Source organism: Macrobrachium rosenbergii, chromosome 9 (genome assembly GCF_040412425.1).
Source record: "Macrobrachium rosenbergii isolate ZJJX-2024 chromosome 9, ASM4041242v1, whole genome shotgun sequence".
NCBI classification, from domain to species: Eukaryota; Metazoa; Arthropoda; class Malacostraca; order Decapoda; family Palaemonidae; genus Macrobrachium; species Macrobrachium rosenbergii.
This window is the reverse complement of record NC_089749.1, coordinates 3,324,304-3,345,218: the sequence shown is the minus strand read 5'-3', so window position 1 is coordinate 3,345,218 and position 20,915 is coordinate 3,324,304. Positions and strand designations below refer to the sequence as shown.

Here is a 20,915-nt window from a genome sequence, read left to right as displayed (position 1 = left end):
TAATTTAGAGATATGATTATGTATTATGATTCATAATTATTCAATAGCCCTGAAAGAACAGGGCTGTGCTGATGATGTCTAATGAGATAATATAATCATAATAATGACTAACTCTTCCGCAGCTAATTTACCAGTGATAAAGCCTGAAGAAATAGAATCAAAGGATAATTGGCCGCTAATCATTGTGAAGTATAATTTTCAAAATTATTACATCTTTTGAATGATTACTTCTGCTTTGAGGAATGTATTTCAAGGACTGTCATTAGTATTCGAAAATCAACAATCATTTCACGGTAAAATGGGGTATATATTCGCTAACTTACAGACCTTCAAGAGAGCTAATATGTAAATATATTCGTTTTAGTCTCAGCCAAGGTGTTATTTTGGTGAAGTCGAAGAAAAATCTGTTAAAATTATTTCCATAATTTCGATAATTCATCATTTTAGCAGATTAGAAAAAAAATCGATTGTATCTTGAGATCTGCATTGCGTTGTATATGATATAATATTTTCATTGCGGCCGGCTCTCTCTCTCTCTCTCTCTCTCTCTCTCTCTCTCTCTCTCTTTCGATTCCTGAAAAAATACAAATATCCAAAATCTTCGACGAGATCATTTAATCATATTTTTCTTTGATGGCTTTCCAATGCAATATATCTAAGTATTTAATTGCTGAAGTGTTTAAATGGCTATTCTCCTCAAAAGCAAATATTTTAGGCGTTTGAGTATCTCATGAGTTGATAATAATAATAATACACACACACACATAATAATAATAATAATAATAATAATAATAATACCAGGTACTAATTCAAACAAAACAAAAAAATAGTTGTAAAAGACTACTTTAGTGCTGAACGAATATTCAAAGTGGCTGATTTCCATACCATTTACTGAAACCACAATCCAGAAACAACAAGTGTAATATGGAGATATAATATATATATATATATATATATATATATATATATATATATATATATATATATATATATATATATATATATATATATATATATATATTATATATGTGTGTATATATATATGGTTGCCTGCCTATATATATACCCTAACGACCTAGATGACAGTGATTACGTTACTGAGTTTATGCACCATTACAAGCTATTAGATTGAGTACACATTACAGGATCTTCTCTCTCTCTTTCTCTCTCTGTCTCTCTCTCTCTCTCAACCTCCAAATATTATTGACCGTTTATCTCATCAACGCCTGCCTATCTGACTAAATTAACCCGTCAGTGACACAAGCAACCAAAAGCAGCCATTACTGGGAGAATGGGAAGCCCAGAAACATCAGATGGACCTCTCATCTGTTTGGGCCTCCCAAACTTCCTCCTGACCTCCTGACGAGAATCCTCGACTCGAGGTCTCGATCTGCAAACTTCCTGGGAACAAGTCTCGCCACAATTTGCTGGTGGAAGAGGAACATCTGAATGCAGATGAACATGACCTAGAAGTGGTAGAGAGAGAGAGAGAGAGAGAGAGAGAGAGAGAGAGAGAGGAGAGAGAGAGAGAGAGAGAGAGAGAGTTGGGGAAAATGTCAATTTTGCTTTTGTATAACAGCCATATTTATTTCAAATTACATTAACAAATTAGCGTCGCCTAACTGACTTTAACATTTAGCATAAAATAGTGTAACTAGCTCAATAGTAGAGTGAAAGATGACCCAGGGAGGAAGATCAACAACAAGTTAGAGGAAAAAGGAATGAGTTGCGACAGATATTTAACTTTCAACTCTACAGTTATGAAATTTCGATAATGGATAAATGAAACCTGTTCAAATAAACCACTAAAGTTTCTAAATATGAAATGAACCAGTGACCACGTTGTTTGGTAGGCTGCCTTTGGAATGATACCCACCATAGCTGTCTCTACTGTAGGTGATTTCTTGTGGTAATATGACGCTGCTACAACCAAATTTTGTGTCGAATATTTATGATGATGACTACAGGGAATAAGATAATGATTTCGAAAAATGAATTGTAGTTTTAATCTACGTAAGCAGTTGAGGTCAACAACTCATTTCGGTCCGTAGTTGGTGACAAATTTCTTTCAGCACATTGTCATTTTATAACGTTCATTACTTTTATTGAATTTATTGTCATTTTCAAGTTCAAACTCCAGGAATAAAAAATATCGTTATGATGTTTATAAAGGGTTGATTAAACAAAAATAAATTTTGTTAATAAAAATAAAAAAGATAAATTTTATTTTATTTATTTGCAACTTTTGTTCTAAACCCATCCTAAAGGACGTCTACATAAGTGAGAGTCGAGACGGTATGTTCCGACCTAGCAACGACAAGTATCGTTCTTAAGCTCGGATGAATGTACATTCACTCTGTATTCTTGTGGTGAGAGAGGTTGACCAGGGCTAGATGACAAGACTAATAATATCCCACGGAAGATGGATAGGTAAGGGGGAAACGCTATAGGGAATAAAAAAAAAAAAAAAACGTGCTGGTGATAATGTAGAACAGAGCCCGTCGCCCCACCATGGAAAGAATATAATTACTTCAGAGATAAGGAAATAAAAGCATAAGATTTCTTGAAGGAAATATAGCAGGTAGTGCCGTTTTGCTAGTTTCAGAATATTGAAGTTGGTTTTGTTTAAATGGAAATCGCCCCATCAAATTTTGTTTCACATGGATGCGATATGGACTGGCTTCCCAGTTGAATGAGAACGCGCCAGTAGTCGACAAAATGAATTTATGGATTGATAGATACGTTAGGTCTTCAATAAAATAAAGATTGGTATTTGAAATCTTAGAAAATGGCTAATAAATCTTATATTTTCGACTAATCTCGAAAATATCTTTTAATTGCAGGAGTTAGCAAACACCGGAGAATGCTACCAGGTTTCGTAGAACTACGCCCATAAAAATCTCTTCTATATTTAGACTCATCGCTGAAAATACCTTTAATTTGCATCGGTTATCAAACATGACTAATTCAATCGGGATTCTTAGAAGACAGAGTTAGCGGGGCTGCATAGCCAGTTCTGGAAGAGAGGGAGGGAGGAAAGAATAATAAAAGAGCAAATGGTCTATAAAGGGAGATAATGTGCCCTTCCACTTTCATATTCTTTTTCATTCCGCCTCTTTCACCTGTCGTTGCCATCATCCTTTCAACGTGATTCACAGAGCAGCTTAGTCGTGCAATAATTGGAAACGACAGGAAAATTAATCAACTCATGGAATAAGTATCCTAACGATCACTCATAAAAGAGAAATGCGTTTAACGATCAGATTTTCATCTTTGGTGGTAATTTCTCCACCCTGCAGGTTTATGCGGTTCAGTTCGTTTAATTTGTTTCTTCGTTAGAAGGGTCATGTTAATTATCAAATGTGGTTTTTTTACGGAAATTTTAGACAAGATGGACATCGTTACTAGTGACCAGTAATTAGATTCTGGTACTGTTACGGATGTAACTTTTGAGCAGAATAAGAAGCTTTTAAGGTTGGATTGCAAAGATATTTCAGGCTTCAGACACTAAAATCATACTAACAATTACTGGGGATTTTGACGACTCAATTTGATCATTACTTGTGTGATATTTATGTCTCCTTTTAACGTATTTAATTTCCTTTGGAGGGCGAGAGCTAACCTTTTCTGCCCAGAGACATCTTTTGCTCATAGGTGTTTGATGATGGTGGAGGCATGCGCACCTGGAATGCCTTTGCACCTTCTTCAGTAAAGTCTTTTTTTTTTTTTGGATGAAATTAAACGAATGTATGCATAAATAAACCTTCGAGAAACCTGACAGTGACGTTGTTAGATTTTCAGTAATGAATTAGGTTGTACATACATACATACACACACACATATGTATATATACACATATATGTGCGTGTGCGTATGTATATATGTATATGTGTGCGCGTGTATGCATGTGTGTGTGTAATTTTTTCATGATACTCGATCAATGAGCTGGTAAATTTAATTCTCTGAGTTCAACTATATTCTATTGATTATTTTCCAGTGTTCTTCCAGATTGAACTTCACAGGACCTTTCCAGATTTTAATGATCACAAAAACTCAATTATAAGCAAGACGGTGGCTGCTTTTGCTACTCAGCGCCTTACTCGATAAGGACGGAATTTTTAAAGTATATAATATAGGTTATTGGAGCTGAACATATTGAAGCTAAAAACGTTCAAACTGAAAACTGGTGCTTCTAAAAGCAAATGTTAATGTCTTCATTTTGAGGAAATAGATTGGCGCCAGGAGGAACTGACCTTAGTCGACCTACGAAAGAAATAAGCTGTGACCTTCCCAAGAGGAACTTCATGGCGTTTGATGAACCAGCTTTTTACATTACCCCACGTGACTATTATGATATCCTAATCTGTTTTAACTCCTGCAGGTTATGATTGGCAGTTACTGACGACGCAAAAACTAATAGGTACGTTCATTGTTAGCTTCTTTTGAATGCGAAATCTCATATGACTAGTTATAATAGTACTTTTCTTACTGTTAAATATTCTTTAAACATTACTTTTGCTAATTCTCATTATGTGTGCGAAAAAATCAATAATTCTTTTATTCTTCTCACATTTATTACCGATCCATCTATGAATTATATATAAAACAGAATGTTTGTAAGAAACTAAGATATTTTAAATTTTAAATGTCTGCTGTACCTTTCGCTTTAATTCTTAGCTTTACTCATTAAAAAAAAAGACACGAATAAGGCCATGAAGAAGAAGAATTGAGAAGGAAGTACTACCTACCTTCACAAATAAGAAAATCTATGGAACATCATCTTTCGGAAGGTTTGAAAACTCCTTCCGAAGGTTTTTAAGCAATCTCTGACTCAGAACAGCGAGACTTGATAGAACAATAACTATCTCCCCCGTAAAGGCTCTCCGGGAAACTTACAGCCCAATAGAAGGAGAGAGAGGAGATGGGAATGAATGGGAGAGAGAAAATACGAGAGCAGAAAATAGAGGTCGGTGTTTCCATACATTAGAATCCGAGGAGGAGGAATAAAAGGAGGATGAACGAATATGAGCGAAAGTCCCATAGACTACCATCGAGAATTGGACCATCTAGGAACAAAGGCAATGAAGGTGATGGTTTGATTTGTGTTAATTATATTCTTTATCTCTTGTCTAAAATGTCAAAATAACTCTTGCATTCTTTTTCCCGGTAAAAAAAAAGGAAAAATAAAATAACGTCAATTCTTCCAAATGTTTTTTTTGCCCTACTCCAATCATAAATTTTCTCTCTCTCTCTCTCTCTCTCTCTCTCTCTCTCTCTCTCTCTCTCTCTCTCCTTTTGTCGTATGGTGTCTATGCATATACAATCCTTCCTATATCATTACCAGCTATTTCATTATTTTATCTAATTATGTTCTCCAAATAAGCAGCAGCTTAATTACGGGAATCTGACCTAACTATGCCCACAAAATCCAAAGAAAATCAGCAAACTAAGAGCAAATCTAGATTAGACCTGATAGCAGAAGCCAGACAACGGTCACAAAACCCAGTTACTCATTCTCGATTCAAACCACCAACTCGCATCGTTTTACTCTGCAGGTGTAAGTAGCTAATAACAGTTAGATGACTTCACTGGGCTTCTCTATAAAACCCATTTTGCTATAAGACTTTACCAGAATAATGTGAGAAATTCCTTATATTTAAATCATATCATTATGAATAGAAAGAACTATATTATATATATATATATATATATATATATATATATATATATATATATATATATATATATATATATATATATATATATATATATATATATATATATATATATATATATATATATATATATATATATATATATATATATATATATATATATATATATATATATATATATATATATATATATAATAAACTATATATATATATATATACAGTATATTCGTCGTCATCAAAAATAAATTCGTTCGTTGAGTGATAATATGCAAAAGCTCTCTTCAGTCGCTTTTTCTAAATATAACTAAATTCTCATAAAATATTAAATCACAACGATGAAATACTAAACAATCATAAAATAAATGTTAGTAAATGCGTTCTATGACACATTGGAATGGTGTTAGACTCAAATGTTCAACGAAAACGTAACAAAAAATATTAAGCTACTTACATTCCCAGGAAAAGGGAGGCGATCCTTGAAGTCCACTCTTATGGTGTTTAGACCTCCTGAAGTCTGAGAAACAATTGTTGCGGAGGGACTTGCCACATCCTCCATCGCAAGAGAAATGCAGCACATCTGAAAGAAATATATTATTATTATTATTATTATTATTATTATTATTATTATTATTATTATTATTATATTCAAAATAGTCTCTATAGGGACTTTCCTGTCCAAGGAATCTGTTTCAAAGTTTTTACTTATAAAAGTGTTCGTGCATTTAGCACAGACCAACGACATACCAATGTCATCATTTGAATATTATTATATTTATCCTCGCGCATGAGATAGGCAGTTTAATGACCATGAGGGTATTAGGTACAGAATTTCAATGCTAAACAAATTAAAACAATGCAATGAATCCAACATCAACATCATCATCACTATACGTGTTGATTTCGTGTGATCTCTTATCGGCCCTCATTCAGACAGTCACAATGGCCTCTTTTATTTGTCAGTTATTATTTTGTCAGTTATTATTTAGAGTTATCTTGAGGCAATTTTCCTATGGTGTAATTGCTCATTCATAGATATATCTTTAATGTTTACGTGCTTTCAGTTCTGAGCTGATTTACTGAATAGTCTACGTAGAGTGCTCGCAAACTTGTCTTAAACTCTTTGTTACATCTTGACTCCATTTACCAGTTGAATGGGCGGTCAGATCGATAATAGCTACACGAAAACAAAAATACAGATAAGTCCTTTAAAGGCCGGTGAATAATAAGGAAACATATAAAAATTGAGAAAAAACAATCAGTTTAGAGTAACATTCCAACTTTTCATAAACTTACAGGCAACAAATCAGTCGACCACCACCAGAGCGACTGTTATCAGTTGACAGGAAGGCGGACAGACCTGAATGCCGAGTTCTCTCTCGTCGGGTGCCATGACGTTCGTCTGAATACTGAGGCTTCTCTGGAAGTAGGATTAAAGCTGAAAGCAAAGCACGACACACTGCATCACAACGATACAGTATATAATATTGAGTAAACAGTAATTAGTTTGTAACAGCCTAATAAAAAAGAAAATGTGTTCAAGTTAAGTTTTATTGACAGCCTCTGTTATGACGACCAATTTGGTAAAAATGAGGTTGCATAAAAAAATGCTAAAGGAAATGAAATTTGCTTGGAAAAAGCAATGGCATAGCTTAATAAACCACCAAACAGGGAAATCATCTTGGAATAGCAACAAGATATGAATACAAGAAGAAATCTTCTGCAAGAACAAAAGTTCATTACCTAAAGAAACAGATTGTGATGCTCCACGAGCCTTTCGGTAACCAAGTTTATAAAGAAATTAGGTATTGCATGCGCAACACGCACGCTCGCGCGCGCGCGCACACACACACACACACACACACACACACAGAGGAAGAGAGAGAGAGAGAGAATCTAAATGCGATAAATTGGGCAATTACTTTCAAAATAGGACACTGATTTTTAAGTTACAGATTACTGCACTCATTAACATGATACAGATTAAATACGTCTCTTTTCTAAGTGAGAAAAAATTGAAATAATTTTCCAGTTAAACGTAAAACTCCAGAAAAACCAATACAGAAATTTACTGCATCTGAAAGAAAAGAATGAAAGAAAGCTTTTCCCTTTGACAAAATGTCCTCGCTTTGTGTAATTCTTCTGTTTGCTTTGCTGTCCACATTGTATTTTCCAGTCACTATCAGAGTTCCTTTCACCCATAAATCCTTTTATTATATGGTTTTTTCCACTATTATTTGTGGCCTTGAGTTGCTTTTAGCTTCTCTCAAATATTCCATTTTCACGTTCCTTTATAGTCCCCTCTTTCTTCTCTCGTCGACGTTTTAGTTTCGCTTTCATGCTTTATGGTATATCATTCTTTCCCTCTTTTCACTCTGCCATTCGGTTGGGTTCCTAAAACTGAACTTGGGTACGCATGTATGAATGTATGTGTGGATATTTCCAAAGATTTTCAGTGACTTTGGTTCATGCATGAGGTTATGCGTGTACGCAAGAATTATTCTCATGAGGTTATGGGTGTACGCAAGAATTATTCACATTACTTTGAATTTAAATGTAGATTAACTAATACTTATGCTTATTGGTAGTTATATATCTTTACCCATGCTTATTGGTAGTTATATCTATGTACTTTTGGATACTTGACTCAATTTATCGCTAAATATTCTATTTGAGTTATATTCTTTCAGCCGTTGCAACTTACAACAAAAGTTCCCCTAATAGTAATCGCCATGACTCAGTTTAATTTATACCAATAGGCAATAAAAGGTTTGGAATATATTAAGATTCAGTAAAAGTTTAACTAAGATTCCCCTGCCTTTAATTTTGTTACAAATTCATGAGATTTGTACTTTCATTTTACAATTAAAGCAAAAAATTTAGGATTTTCCTAAAGTTAATCCCCGGCTCCTAATATAAAGGTAGTACCTTACTGCATATTAAGTTTGTAAACCTGCTAACTGTTCAGACTAGCCTTTTTATGTTCAGGCTAGCCTAAATAGCCAATTACCATCCTAGAAAATGAAATTTTTTTTTTCTTCTCGTCTTGCAAGTCTTAAATACCATACTTTTATATTTAACCACCTTTTTTAGTGGCAATGACACTTAATGACCCTCTAAGTATCAGTAAAAACTTAGTTTATGCTTCAAAACTGAAGATAAACTACAAAGACCCTTACATGCATTCTTTACTATGTGATTTTAATCTTTGGGTTGTAATTATTAATATAGTTCACCCAGCTAAGATTTTTAGTTTAGTGGGATCTTGCGATTTTAAGAGTAATGCGTTTGAGTCTAAGAATTGTTTTCAGTACCATTACTATAAAACTGATGCAAACTTTCTCAGTTTCATTTTTAATCTTAATTACCACGACATACGGTAATTTATTGGGTTTTTTTGCGAGGAATTGCATAATCAATGGATTATTTTACCAACATTTCAAAGCACTAGTTAAATATTCCCATTTAGCTTCAGGTACTCCCTTAGGAGGTATTTTTAATTAGATACGTAAACTGTCTAGTTTTTAGACATCCACGATTTTTCTATCATTTCAAGTTGCCTTGAAGGCAACTCATTTTAAAGTTAAACCCAAACAATCTCCTCTTGGTATTTTGCTCATTCTTCAGTCATGTCAAGTTGCCTCAAGTTGATCCCAAACAATCTCCTCTTTGTATATAGCTCATTGGACAGATTTTTATTTCATGGAAATATACTTCATTTCACGAAATGTTAGTTATAACAGATTTGTCTTCAAAAGAATATTAAATTTGATTATAATTTGCATTAATGTTTTGATAACTAAATAGTTAAGGACATCCAGATTAGTAAAAAATATAGTCTATTCAATATTTATTAGTTTCTACGTCAAGGGATAATGTGTACATTAAACTGAATAGTTCACAGTAACTTTCCAGTTAATCTGAAAAAATTTCATCTAGAAAGCTCCGGAATGTTATGTGAAAATTAAGTAGAAAATCTTGTTAGAGATTAAGATAGTAGTAATACAGTAGTAACATTTTGCGCTATAAAAGTTTCGAAAACACGAAAATATTAAAGTTGTCAGAAAAGCACAATTAAAACACTTTAAAGAAAAAGCGCCAGTGAGAAAGTAAATTATACGATTAAATATATTTGTAACAAAACTACTCAAAGCCAAAAAAGCTGTGAAACAACATTTAAAACCAGAAAGGAGCTAACTAAGCACCTGTAATTTCGTCAGGCAGTCTCCGAGTAGTTTGTCTTCCGTTAACTGAGCTTTGAATCAGCAGGTAAGATCCCTTCCTGCATAATGCTTAACCTTGAATGGTTGTATACAACTCCAAACCTTCCTGCAATTAGGACATTTTTGACGTGAAGCAAAAAAGTTTACACAAGTAGAAAGTTATTTAACGTACCAGTAGCAAATAATAAACTTTAACAAGGCTTCAAAAGTTCAATACATTTTAAAAGCAGTTTTGAAAATTACTATTATTCACATTAGTAAATCACATGAACAAAATGAGGCAGATTCTATACATTTCGCTTAAAAGAAAACAATTAAATGCTTAACTTACTGTCAGATTTAAAACAACTATTGAATTTGAAGTTTAATTTGAAAAGTTATATATTGACAGCATAGTCTGTTCACAAAAGGTAGTCAATGAGTAGTCTAGAACCATCAAAAGTTTCTTACTTATCCCTAGGAGGAAACCAGTAGTAGCTTCTTTGAAAGCCCCCATGAACTTTAGGTCCTAAGACCTACTACATAAGCCATGGGGGACCCCCACCCCCTCAGGGTCGGACAGTCTAGTAATTTGAAGCGTAGTTCATGCATGGGAAACTATCTTGGGTGAATTTTTCGGTCCATTGTTGAAGAATCTTATCTTGGCATCGGCAAGAGACCATAACACCTGTAAACAGCACAGACTTAGTTACGCACAAATAGATCAACTGGCTTAAAGTTTAATGATTAAAGTTGAAAAAGTCATTGGTATTTCGGACTATGAAGATTACGTTGATGTAATAACTAGAAGTATGCCACACCCAATAATTTATCATTGCTGGATGAAGAGGCTAAAACAGTGTTATATGAAAATAGGTTGATGTAATAACTAGAAGTATGCCACATCCAATAATTTATCATTGCTGGATTAAGAGGCTAAACCATCGTTATATGAAAATATCAGTCTAAGAAAAACCGACAACTATCAGACGAAAAGTCCTGATAAAAATGCTTAAAATCAAAACTATTGTGCAATGGTTTGATTTTTAAAAAACGGACAAGAAACTGACTCAAGTCATTCTGCTATAAAGTGCACTCAAAGAAACCAATTCCATCCTACGTAGAAACTAGGTGTCAAGCAAAACACCTGCAGCCAAAATTTATAAGATTTTTACACCTAGAATAATGTATTGAAAAGTACGTCAAAGTAAACTAGCAAGTACATGAAGTTTAATGCGAAATTAGATAGTAATGAAAAAAGTTTCATACCGGATAATTTGGGAATTTAGAAAAGTCTTCCTAAACTTTTTTTTTTTACTTTATACTAAAAAACTGATGCAGATTTATAACTAGTTAGCTCGTTATACGATAATAAATTTTTTTTAGTCAAGCAATTTTGATTAACTTCAGTGACAAGAAAACCTAAGGATTACACACACCTCTTCGAGTGCAAGAACGTTTTTTTGTTACCGATCATGTTAACACGTCGGAACACCTTACTGTGATCAAACTAAGACAATCCAAGTTCAAAAAACAAATGACATCGATTAAATACCAACGGTAAATCCACCAGGGACAAGTTATTACCTGTTTAGGCAACAGAATTACGAGCAAACGTGGAACTAAAATTCGAAATCAACGCGATGGTTCCAATCAAGAACACTTACCCTTATGAGACAAAATTGTCTAAACTCCATGTCACACCGCTTCTAAGGATTGGTCAATAGATATAACGACACTTACACTTCACATAACCGATACAACACTTCAAAAGTACAGCTCCACTAAACAACCGGCCCACTTCAAAGAGACAAACGTCCAACTGTCACAAGAGAGAAGCAATGAGTAAGCAATGAATTGATTCGTTTACACTGAAATCAACGTTTCTTCCGTCTCCAGCCAGGGATGATAAATGATGAAACAGCCACTCAGGGTAGGTAGCCTTTGGCAGGTCGAACGTCAAGGATTATATACAAATATTATGAAAGTGTCGCTTTCCTCTTTTGGGAATCTTTCCATTATATCGTATCCCTTCACTTTGCTACTAGTTTTGGACTTTACATTGGTCTGTTGATCTTTGGTGACGTATTATTATTATTGCTAGTTGCAGCAGTAGCACTGGTAGCAATTTATTATATTATTATTACTACTATTATTGAATGTAGTAACAAAATACTCTAAAAGCTCCATGGGAAAAACTACTCAGGATGAATACAGCTCTATTCTTCTTGCAAACTTTCTTGTAACCTTATTTTGTTTTAAGTAAAATAAAAAAAGAATATCAAATAACATCAATTATATTTCTGTTTTGAACGACTTTAACATCTGCAAAAAGAATTTTTGTTTCAATCTCTGTTGCGTTGTTATCAGTAACGATATAATTTCTGTAAGTATTAATTCGTTACAATAGTAAAAAATAATTCTCGCCTATTAAAGACGAAATCACTTGTAAGGAAATGTTTGTAAATTGCTGTTCAACAATTATGAGACATGGTTTATTGGTTTAAAGCTTTAATAGCCATAGAGCATTCTGGCCTTAAGAAAAAGAATACTTTTTGGTACAGTACCTTCATTTTTATAAATCGTATTTCGTTATTATGATCATAAATTAATATTAATTTTTCCATTTAAAATCATTCTTCGTTTATTTTACGTTCATTCTTATAAAGTTTATTTTAATTAGAATACTATAGAATCATTTCTCTCGTCAAGAGCAGAGGAGTATTTAGTGGCGTTCCAGTGACGACCACGTATATTTGCGGGTTAATGTTTTCGAAGGAATTTCACATTGACGGAAGCGCAGCTTCCGCTATCCGTCGAATATCGGCCCGGGGCCCTCAAAGGAATTCCCTTTTCAATAAAGCCTCTTCAGAACCGTTTGAAGCTGCCACTTTGTGACCCATTTAGCTCGTTCTGTAATACAGATATTATATCCCCATTGCTATATCGCCCTCTTTTATCCAGGTTTGTGCATGGAAGGCAGGTGATTCCTTTCCTGTCTCCACACAGGAACAATACAGTAATCATCGACGCAGTGAAGTGATTTTTTTTCTTTTTTGTCAAATTACCTACTTACATTTTTTTTCTTTTATTCACAGAATTCTTGGAGCTAAATCCATATTTATATATAAGTACAATTTCATTGATTTCTTTTTCCACGAAGAAATCACATGGGGTTTGTAGACCAATTTTTCTGTCTTCAGTTAACGTTATTATGTTCTTGACTTCCCCACGACTGTGAATTGAGTTCTAAATTCTTATTTTAGCTCCCTGATCTCTCTCTCTCTCTCTCTCTCTCTCTCTCTCTCTCTCTCTCTCTCTCTCTCTCTCTCTCTCTCTCCAAACAATAAACAATAATGAAATAATGAACAGTATTCAAATGGATTGGCCCTACTGGTGCAAGCTAATTTTGACTCTGCCCTTAAATATTAGATGATATCATTTTTAATAAAAGCTTTTATAAAGCAGTTGGGCGACAGAAAATTAATATTAGCCGTCTTTGCAATTGCTTACCTTACAAACGTCACCGACACCGTTGCAAGAAATTTGAAATACAAACAAAAAAGTAAAAACGGATTTTTTTGTATCTCGGGTAAAGCAAACTCTGACGCAATTTTCAAAGGGAGAGAACTAGAAGTATAAATAGAGATTGCGTCATATAACAAGTAAAAAAATGTTTTCTCTTAGGCAGGTCATACGGTATTGCAGGCTTCAAAGAGAAAACGGAAATAGCAAAAGATAAAATAAAAATTCATCACACTGCAGTTTATCATGTGGTTCCATTACTTTTGTCTCCCTGTGAACACGGGGGAGAGAGAGAGAGAGAGAGAGAGAGAGAGAGAGAGAGAGTAGAGATGCCATCTTTTTTTGAGCAAGAAACACTAGCAAAAGAGATTTTTATAACTGAATTTGAACTTAATTCCTCTTATCTCTCTTATCTCTCTCTCTCTCTCTCTCTCTCTCTCTCTCTCTCTCTCTCTCTCTATATATATATATATATATATATATATATATATATATATATATATATATATATATATATATATATATATATATATATATATATATATGTAGTTATTGATTGAGAGAGTTATGTGAACTAAAATAAAGAATGCTGAAGTTATAGTGGCAAAATTTAAGGGAAATGTTTGATTACCTTTTTTTTCTTAAAAATAAAGTTTTATTTTAAAGGACAGTAGAATCAATAAGGTGAAATTAAAGAAAATCCTGGATTATCATTGCTTTTATTCTTAGATAAAAGAAAAAAAATCTCGAAATCATTACTGGAACATCAGCTAAAATCTGAAAATGGAAAACATAGACGGAAAAATTCACATGAGAGAAAAACGGCAAAGAGAAAATTACAGCTTTAATTCCGGTAATTTGCAAACTTCCGGGAGTCTGAGTTAATTGCAGATTCTATCGCCAACTCGAGATTTCATTTATCTGATGCCCTTCCGAAGAGGCGCCATCTACGTAATTAATGTCCATTTACTTCTTACAATTCATTTGTTTGTATGCTAAGCTGGTGTTACAACGCCAAATATCGTTTAATTGATAATACTGTTGATTTATACTTCAGTTAGGTTGATCTACTAATTATAATTTGAGTTTTATTTACAGAAGACCGGGTTATATATTTTTTCAATTTTAAATCTTGTGATATACTGTACAAGTCCAAGGAACTAGTGCTCTCTCTCTCTCTCTCTCTCTCTCTCTCTCTCTCTCTCTCTCTTGTTTTAAATAATCACGAAAGAAGGAAGAAAATTACAAACAGCAGATCATAATCCCTTTCCCCACAATTCCGTCAGTTTGAAAGTTTTTGTATTTTCGACGGATCATCATCGGCTTCGGGTTTGTTTTGAACAAAGATTTGTGTCTATTCTTCGTCTCCCATCTGGAACGAGAAATCTTGGACAAGTTTTGGTGGGTATGAGACGTACTCTTTCTTCAGCCCCTGCAGACATATTCGACTCATTCTTTTGGCTATAATGAACGACTATTTTTTACGACGCTTTCTAATATATATCAGGATATTTCCAAATGCATATCATCGGAGATCGATGGAAACACTGGTTTTGTGAATTCTTTCGCAAATCGGAACGAGAAAACTATTTGCTATGTGTAAGTAATTACTAAGTGTCTATGCCTCTTCTAAATTAGACCTAAATAAAGCAGCAGGTAATTTGGAATTATAATTATTATTATCTTTCTTCTTATCAGTGTTACAATACGAATTAACACTAGGGAAAGGGGGACTGACTACAAATGTTTATGAGTATTGCCACAAACTTTGTCATCTGTGATTGAAAATTCGCATTAGACTTATAAAGACACTCGAACTTCGTTTTATGAATAATATGAAATATCTGTCAAGCATTGCAGTACGTCGGTGCGAGAAAGATTCTCACAGGCTGCAGTTATGCCTATTGCAAAATTGATTAGAAAATATATAATATATTTTAAAAATGGAATATACAGATGATTTACAATATACTATCTAATGTCTCAGTGTAAAATTATTTTTTTTACAAAAATTCATCATTCATTGATCAAGATTTTCATAATAAGATTTACAGAAAAAAAATTGTCTTATATTAAAAAAAATAAATTCGTATTTCGATGTTGCATCTGATTAGTAATTGTTTTTATAAGTAGACCTTTTATGTAACAAGTATTTTTACAAATATGAGTGTCAAATTTATTAGACATAAAACATGTTTAAATAAAGCTCGAAAATTATTAAAAGTGGTCTCCCATTTTTTTCATAAAAGCACCAAAAACTCTTTGCAGGTGTTCCTTTAGGATCCTTGGCAGCTTCCAACAATGGATAAGCGAGAAACAAAACGGTTCAATGACTACTCAGGAAAACGAGCCAAATCTCAATCCTTGCTTGGAAACGTTAACAAAACTAATGACAGTGGAAATTATTGTTTGTTCTGCTTAGTCGTTTACGTGTTCGTTTAGGAAGAGTTGTGAGGGTGTAAAGGTAAGTTCTCTTTAATACTGTGTAGTTTTCGCAAAGTCGAATGGAATCTTTTGGTTTTCATTTTATTAAGTGCGTGGTATACGGTGAGATCTTATCACAAGTTGAGTTAAGAATGTACGTTCGTTAAGTATTTTCTCCTGATTAGGGAATTTCTGTACGTTAGTTTTCCTTCATTCATATACCCTTGTGGGCTTTCTGTAAGAGTCCCTACTGTTTTAACAGTTAGTTTTCAATGAGTTTATCTCTGCCAAAGCAATCCGAAGGATGTGGCGTCTTCAATTTTTATGCATCGAAGGAACCTGTGAAGTAAGTTCATGGTACTAGTTTTTGTGATCAGAAGTCTTCAGTTGGTAGTGTTAGGGTTTGTTCAAATAAGCTTCTATTAACTTTTTAATTTAGTTTCAATAAGCTTCTTCGCAATGAAGCGTCTTGGCTTTTGCTAGAAAGGGTTCCCCCTATTAATGCAATTATTTGATTCTGTGGTAGTATGGGCATTGACTAATATCAGTTTTTAGGTCTGCAAAGTCCTTTGCCTACGTGTTTAACGCTTGATGCAATTAAGTTTGCCAGTGAACAGGTCCGGAAGTTTTAAACTTTTAGGCAAAAATTTAAGGTGCTGCATTTCAAAAACTTTCTTTATTTCAGTTAATATGTAATTACTTTTTCCTAATGTAAAAGTATTGAACTTCTCCTAGTAACTTACCATTTCGCCTTTTATCATTCAAGTTACCTTTTTATAAGTAGTTCTACTAGCGTGGTTATAATCGTGATGAATATTTGCTGTTAATGAACTTTGATTTCAGGTGATTATCATGAAGTTACACTGAAGATATCATTGTGTTCTGTGTCCTGTAAACAGCATTGACTAAGGACCCTAAGAGGGGACCCAGCTTCGTTACCGGCGATATTAAGGAATTTGATAAGTTGTATTTTTAAATTCTTAGTTTAATTTGCAGTTTGTTTATGAATAACCTTCAGCTAAGCTAAAGCGAAATTGTAATATTTGAATAGGTTTTTTCTTTTTTTCTTCATTCTAGATTAAGGGCCTTTTAGTGATAACTTTGATAAAATTGACTTCATGCCGTGCCGTGCGCGTAAGTTATCAGTTGACCAACTTGAGTTTGTAATGAACGGTTACCCGCCTGTACTTGACTGTAATGACTTCTTAATTGTGGGTGCTTTGGTGCAGAGAGACTTCAATTTGCTTTTCATACCTTTTCCTGAATTAATCTTAGAACGGATGTAAAGAGATTTACTACCGAGGTCAACGTAATTTGCGTTTACTGGTTGAGTGCTGAAGTGAGTATTATTTACAGGTTTCTGGTTCATGTTATCCACGCTGACTATTTCTGCAATTCCTCCCAAGAGATGAGCTTTTTCTTCTGAAGATGAAAGAATCCTAGTCATCAATCGGAATTTTATCTGAAGTTAAGTATTTTTGCTTCTGTTTACTAACTTAACGCTCACTTTTTTTTTGCCTCCACCCCTTCAGGGGCGGTCCCCTGAAGGGGTGGGGGTACCCCATGACTTGTGTAGTAGGTCCTAGGACCTGCTACACAAGTCATGGGGGAATTTTTCTTTCAGGTACCACCGATGCCAGGTAACTATTAATCATTCACATTCATTCATGTGGTAAGCGACTGATTGTTAAATTAAGGCCTGCTTCATCTCGAAAGATTTTGTCCAAAAATTAGGTATTAACATGCTGAGCTAAAGGATTGCTTTTTTATCATTTATATACTCAGATATTTAATAAGGTAAACATAGAATTATTTATAGCCTTGGTAGTCTAATACAGTAAAATGATTAAAATGAAAGATTCTAAGTTAGGTTGATTATAATTGAAGGAACTATCCCTTCAGGGCTCAGTGTTAAATGTTAAGTGTACCAAAGTTACTTTCCCTAAAGTGTTAGGTGCATATTAAATGTTAAGTGTACCAAAGTTACTTTCTCTAAAGTGTTAGGTGCATATTAAATGTTAAGTGTACCAAAGTTACTTTCTCTGAAGTGGCACCTGTCTGCCAATGGTTGAGGTACTTAGAATAAGCGAGGAGATAGTCATCTATGGAGTTCAGAGTCGAGTCTGAAACTGTAGGATACACTTGTTTCATTGTGCGAAAGCTAAGGTATGCTGAGTGGGATAAGGTAGCTGAAAACTGCAGGAATGTTTCCTGTGGAAAATAACTTTTAACTTTGGTACATTTGCAACTTGATTAGACCTGCATTGTAGGGAAAAGTTATCAGAAACTGGTAGTTACGACTATTACACGCTAAGTGTATAAGCCATAAATTAAGACTTTGATAGCCCTAAGTATTTTCTTTTGTAAGGTTTAAGATTCATGAGCATTGTATTCAGAAGTGCAAGAGCTTTATTAACATGGTGTATAGCTATTCTGCAAGCATTGTTAATTTAAAGGTAAATTAGAAACGTACCATTAATCTTTGGTGCAGAAATCATTTGCTGAGGGCTAAAACGTTTTGACATTAGTTTAATAGGTTTATTAGACTGAATCAGATTTATTAGACTGATCTTGAGTTACGGGAAATAAGGGTAATTACTCCACATTAAGGGTTATAATCATGAAATTGTTACAATGGTAGATTAGTTATGAATTAGATGTTAGGTTTTATTTGTAGTAATGCTGATGCTAACTGACTGGAAAATTTTTGAGGTTAAAATTTCTGGTAATTGGGTCTGTTCAAATATTTTTTAAATTTACCCCATTGAACAATTATGAACTCTGCAAAATTTGAACATGGACGTAATGACATGAGATAAAAATAGCGTTTTTTTTATTTGTATTTTTACCGCAGGTAAATAAAATTGCCCTTGTTTAGACATCCTAATTCTTATTACGTAGGATTTTGCATTTTTCAGGTTGACTAGTTTGTAATTCTCTGCTCATTTTGAAGATGGCTACTAGCCTAAATCTAATTTCAAACGGTTACTTCAACATTTTGAAAGTCTCTCTTCAATGATTAATACTGTAAAATTTAATCTACAAAATTTACCTCGTGGTCAACATTATACTAGATGAGGAGCTATTTCCAGAAGCTTTGATGCAAATCTGGGCTATTCAACTGGTGCAATTGCAACTTGTGTTAAGAGATACCTAGTCGAAAATATTTCACTTCACTGCAACTTGAGTTAAATTTACCTATGGCATACACGTGTAACAAATTTACTAACGGGTAACTTCTAAATAGAACTTGAGGTCTGTGTGAGGTTACGGTAACGGACTACATTAAATAGCTGAAATAAAAGGGGGAAAAATAAAATGAGGGACTGTTTCAACATCTAGCGTTCCAGTTGAATAGACTTTTCGAGTTTTATAGGGATACTTCATTTTTTCCTGTCATTTCAGGTGTCTTCAAAAACAAGACTGGCCCCCTCTGAGTTGTGTGGTTTCAAAAATGTAGAATTTTTAACTGCTGATCCAGCTCTGCCTACTGACTGTACACCGTGAATGTGGAACTGAAGATAAGGTGTTTATCATTACCTTACCTCAAGTTATCAGCTTTCATTCAAACCTGATTTTTTCAGAAAATTAGACTTATAAATTGTCAAAATATTAAGATAGGAAAGTTACGCTGTTAAGTTCTTTAAAAACATAGATGTTGATATCCTTGGAATTATAAACGTAAAGATTTACAAAATATACATTCTTTATCCTATGAGGCAATTTAAATTTAATTCTTACTGAATTACTTCAGTTTTTTATGCATATAGTTTTAAGCATTCGTTCTTTGTATTTATGTAATTATTAAAAGGAAATGTTTTGTAAGGTAACAGTATATTTTGGTTAAGCCTTAACCCAGTAACAAATGGAAAACAAATTGAATGTATTGGTGAAAAACTTCGTAATGCATTTAGTCACTGCATTCAAAACGAGTTCTGGATACCTTGATGTTGAAGAGGGGATAGTGAAGAGGGGATTCTGTGTTCATCGAAAATGAAACATTGTTGCTTGGCTTAAAGGTATTTTTGGGAGAAATGCAGTAAGGAACGAAGCAGTGAAGTACGATAGTGATTAAAAGGATTTTGATTACTAGTGCCATGTTAATAATTTTTTCCCCTAATAAAATCAAGATGGATGTGATGCCTTTAATGGTGATAAACCTTTCTAGTAACATACACAAAAGTTACAAGTATTTCAGGACGGTTGAGAGCTAGCATATTGCATAATGAGAGCTGTACTTTGACATTAGAATTACTGAGAATGGCTCGTAGTAATGTCACTACGTAATAAAACATTAAGGTGAACAGTCTAAAGAGTATCCATATAAATATTTTTACTCAGTACTAATGTTCACTGTTTTGTTTTTACTTGAGCTGCCAGCAGTGTGTGCTTTTTCAAGATTGTTTAAAAGCTCTTAAGATTTCAACTTTGGTTCTAGGGTGCACAGAGAAATATTGTCAGTTCAGACGTGTAATATTAGAGGCTAAGATAAAGGCCCCGTAGCGGTAGAGCTATCAGTGCACCTACATTACTTAAGGTGGTTATTTGCAGTTCCTTTGGCCCCTAGCTGCAACCCCTTTCGTCCCTTTTACTATATCTCCGTCCATATTCTTCCTTCCTTATTTTCCACCCTCTCCTAACAATTTCATATTGTAATTGAAGTTTTCCTCTGTTGCACCTTGACTACCTTTTTACTCAATTACCCTTTCAGCGCTGAATGGCCTCATAGGTCCCATCGAATTGGCCTTTAGTCTAAATGTTCCAATTACTAAGATAAATGCAGTCATTCGAAAACTGCGAGCCAATAAGACAATACTGTATTTACAATGACTGATACAAAGTGCAATGTCAGATTTCGTGTAGTACATAATCAGAAAATTGCACCTAGGATGAACTGTCATGTAAGGAAAGTAAAGCTTTCTCCCTTGTACGGAAATGTTTGTATGTTTGCAATCTAAACTATTAACTTTAAACTATTTTTTGGGGGGGAGGGCGAGGGAGGTATACCAGAAGATGGAGTAGCCATCATTTTTCTTATTTGCGTTTTTTCTTGATCCTAATAATACATGAGTAACCAGGGCATTCCTTAACC

General features: G+C 33.8%; 2 long non-coding RNA genes across 3 annotated transcripts; one reads left to right on the top strand and one right to left on the bottom strand.

The window, feature by feature from the left end:
- Positions 1-9,510: 9,510 nt before the first annotated feature.
- LOC136842032 (uncharacterized) lies at positions 9,511-11,758 on the bottom strand. 2 transcript variants are annotated; one of them, XR_010854145.1, is made up of 3 exons: positions 11,542-11,758; positions 10,346-10,562; positions 9,511-10,001 (listed from the first exon to the last, which is right to left on the bottom strand). It is a non-coding gene; the product is annotated as an uncharacterized lncRNA (long non-coding RNA). The 2 variants fall into 2 exon arrangements; XR_010854146.1 differs by having other exon boundaries at positions 11,618-11,758.
- A 3,990-nt stretch (positions 11,759-15,748) lies between these two features.
- On the top strand, positions 15,749-19,648 carry LOC136841360 (uncharacterized). Its single transcript, XR_010853905.1, has 2 exons — positions 15,749-15,863; positions 17,180-19,648. It is a non-coding gene; the product is annotated as an uncharacterized lncRNA (long non-coding RNA).
- Positions 19,649-20,915: the final 1,267 nt, after the last annotated feature.